This window comes from Phalaenopsis equestris, unplaced genomic scaffold, assembly GCF_001263595.1.
Source record: "Phalaenopsis equestris unplaced genomic scaffold, ASM126359v1 Scaffold000428, whole genome shotgun sequence".
NCBI classification, from domain to species: Eukaryota; Viridiplantae; Streptophyta; class Magnoliopsida; order Asparagales; family Orchidaceae; genus Phalaenopsis; species Phalaenopsis equestris.
The window spans coordinates 5,639,559-5,643,960 of NW_018164869.1; positions in this window are offsets into that span (position 1 = coordinate 5,639,559).

Here is a 4,402-nt window from a genome sequence, read left to right on the forward strand (position 1 = left end):
TCTGGTACGGATGCGTCCACGGCAGTGAGGGCGGGGAGTTTAAAACCTGTCACGTGCTTAGCTGGAGGGCACCTATTGGCTGGTAATGATTTTTCTAAAATGATTTAAGAGGTTTAAATCAGATTATGCGAGTTTGACTATAATTGAAAAATTAGGGCGAATATAAATAAAAATCTGCACAAATTTAGAAGAATACATATTGATTTATGAGGTTCAGTAAAGATGTATACATCCTCAGGAACAGAACGACGACTTTATTTTCAATATTCAGAAAAGATTATAGAATATAAGATTCAGAATCTTGAAGTCTCAGAGACTCATATAGAGTTAAAAACAATATATATATATATATATATAACTTTATAATATAATATGTAATTACTTAAATTACCAATGTACCAAACTGCAGGATGTTGTCTCCGCACTCCCAACCCACATAATGACTCCTCGCGACAGATCCTTCTGCTCCACTCCGCTCATGGGCTTCGCTCCGCTCCGACATCTGTCTCATTTATGATATATGTGTCGTACCCAACAAATCTCCACTTTGGCGAATATCCAGTCGTCTAAGAGAAATACATATACTCAACAAATCTTCACATTGGCGAACATCGAGCCCCTTAGGAAAAAATGCATATGTCTGACAAATCTTCATATTGACGAATATTCAACCCATTGGGAGAAATACATATGTTTAACAATTATTATATTAATTATGAAATTAATAAGGGGCATTTAGATATGGAGTGATTTTTCTGTCCGGAGTCCGTATGTGCGGACAACGGACGCGATGCAGCGATACAGTGGAGGTCCGATCCTCCGCTGCATCGCGACCATTGTCCGCACTTTTGAACTCTAGATAGAAAATTTTAGCTTAGATATGTAGCTTCGCTCACACCAGAAATTTTATATTTCCATAGAGCTCAATTTCTTAAGATTACATAAAAAATAGTATTATTATTAATTTTTAAAAGTTAAATTCGGATAATCATGTTATATTTTTATGTATAGGTTTAAAGCATGAAATATGTTGAAAATGAAAATTTAAGGGTTAGATATGTAAATACATAACAATTGTGTGCTGTGTATTTAAATTTCCCAAATAATTAATGTACTTTGAATTTGCGCATGGACTACTTTCACGTTCAAATAATGGCAATGTAAAATATTTAAATAATTATATTTAGAACATGAGTCGTCAAAATTGTTGTTTTCACTATTTGTTTGGTTAAAGAACTAAAAAATAATTTAATTTCACTCTGAATGTTAAGTTAATTTTCACAATATATATATATTGGGATTTTATCTCATTGCTATTTTTAATATTATATCATAATATCATGTCATAAAATCCTTATACTTCCTCCAAAGTACTAGATACGTGGTCACTTCTGAATGTGCACAACTGTCGCCATAGAATTACACCAACTCATATAGATATAGTTATCCCTAATCAATTTGTTATTATAACTTGTATTGATATAGTTATCCTAAATAAATTTACTTTTGAATATGCTTGACCATCATCTTTGCTAGGAAGCACCTATTCAATCGAACATCAATAATATATAGTTCATTTTCATAACTTTTAATATGCATTTTCTTCCTCCCTTTACACTCATTTCACTTTTCTAGCAAGGAGAACTTATCGGCTATAATTTTATATTGTTACACTTAAAAAAACAAGTGCTACAAGTTCAAACCACATAAACTATCCTACGTCAATAACTTCTTTAATGTTCTTTGTATTATATCTCATTTCTTTTTTCAATTTAAAATTAGCATAAATAGAATATTCATATTAATCAAATGTGATTTAAACATGTAATAATTCATATTTTATTCATCAAATGTGCTAGAGAAATTGACGTACATAAAACCTATAATTTCTTTGTATGTTTATTCGCATAAGTACAGCAACACTCTAAAAAATGATGTGAGTCATCATGGATATAATATTTTTTGCTATGCAAACTAATAAAAGCTCATGTCAAATAAATCAAACCGAGCAGAGTAGAAGCTTGCCCAAACTTGAGATTGTTTGCTAAACCAAACTCGAGTTGGAGCACAACCTGAGTATTTAGTTGGAGCACGATCTAAGTATTTTTAAGTCTTTAAGCCTAAATTAGCAAACTTCCGATTGTTTGACTTTGCTTTAAAATGGACTTAGAAACTAACTAACATACCTTATCGAGCCTCGTATAAAGCAACACAAGTAATTAGCAACTTATTAGATAATTGAACAAATTTTAACCAACCAATCAATGAGCAACCCATAGAGCTTAAAAAAAAAAGAATATATTTCAAATAAATGCACTACTAAATAAACAAGCATTTTAACGAGTTGGATTCATGAATAAAATCAATCTAATATAAAAATGAATAAGACTCTCATATGGTCTTGCATTATAACTCTATAATGGAGTCTTAAATAAATACATGTAAAAATTAAAGTTAGGTTTTTTATATGTAAATACAAAAAAAATAGAGTGGTATGCATGTAAATCTTCCGAAAAATGATGATTAATTTGATGTGCTAGCAACAAGACCCTGCGTTGCATGGTAAAAACAAAAAGAAAAATAACATAAATTATGTAAATAAATTTCAAATTTTAAATCTACCATAATTAAATTTTAATCAAATATTTTCACCTAATTTCCACTAAGTTTTTGCTTATGATTCGAAGATGTTTTGCTTATAAATTTGGGGCATAAGGCCATCACATGAAAATGTATACATCGGATGCTACAGGCTTTGGGATACTTCGTCATGACTGTACTTCGTATGTACTTCTGTTTGGGGAATGGAAATTTATTTTTTAGAATTAGTTTATATGTACTTTGTTAAATTAATCTTGAATGAAAATTGGATGATTAGTCGCGCACAGTTTTACTGCGTTGCCTGCTTGTCTCTTTATCTCGCCCTCTCCAGTTTATTTATATGGGTAAGAGCCTGACTGCATTCTATTCTTAATTATTTTTCTTAGAAGAAGCCTGATAAAGGTTTTTACATTCAGAGCACCCTGAATATGTCTATTTACATACAACACACCTAAAGTTAAGTAACTACATATAAAGCACCTAAAATTCCTTAATCATAGTACATTTACTTCCTCGGTCCGCAGCACCTACTCTCAACTTTCATATGGATTTCATTTTTTTAGCGACCTCAAATCCCCTGACAACCCCATTCTGTCACAATTTCTCCCTTTTTGGCAACCCATAACCAACCATTGCCTTCCATCCCGACTCTTCTCAGCCGACAGCCCCATGCCCCATCTCATTGTTCCCTCGAGACTCAAAGTCGACAAAGATGTCACCTTCCTGCGTTTACCTACAGCAACCCATATAACTAACCACTACCGTCGGCGACCTCAAAGCGGTCGGAAACCGACATCACCTTCTCTCTACAGCCCACTCTCTGACAAGCCTGCAACCCTCTCCATCCCGACTCTTGTTCATTATTGGCAGCCGCATGCCCCATCTCATTGTTCCCCCGAGACTCAAAGCTATTAGAAACTGACGTCACATTCCTGCACCAACATGCACCAACCTGCAACAACCCGCTCTCTGGCTAGCCCGCAAACCCCTCCTTCCCGGCCTTTCTTCATTGCTAGTCGCCCCAACTCACTGTTGATACGAGACCCATCGTAGAAGGAAGTTAAGGTAGTAGAATTCGGTGCTATAACGAAATAGGATGAGGGAATTTTAGATACTTTACATGCAACTATTTAAGTTTACGGTAATATATGTAAATTGGCATGTTTTGAATATTGTGTAAGTAAAAACCCTAAAAAAACATTGCATTTTTAATTCATGATAAATTTATTGTTATTTACATAAGTAATTTTATCATCTCAATAAAATGACACGAATAAACTATTTAAATTAAATGTAATTTTACACTTTATGTTCAAGATATTTTAACAGTTTATATAACTATTGAAATGGCTCAATATGCTAAGTGAAATCTATCTAGTGTCATTGATTTGAATGGCCTTGGTAAGGCTAATATTATTTCAGACATGAAATTTATTAGAAGTTTTGGGTCTATCATCTTGAATTTTTCTTATTTCACAGAGAAATTGCTATTGTGATTTCATTATTCAGATTAAAGGCAAGCAACTTCGTTGTATATGTTGGGATTTTCTCTTTAAGATTCCCAAATTAGTTAATGATGGGAATTAAATTTATTTCTTTAGAATTCCCAAATTAATTAAAACTCTAAATTAATTTCAATACCCTTTTGAATTCCCAAATTAATTTCAATACCCTTTGGAATTCCCAAATTAATTTCAATACCCTTTGGAATTCCCAAATTAATTTCAATACCCTTTGGAATTCCCAAATTAATTTCAATACCCTTTGGAATTCCCAAATTAATTTCAATACCCTTCCATAA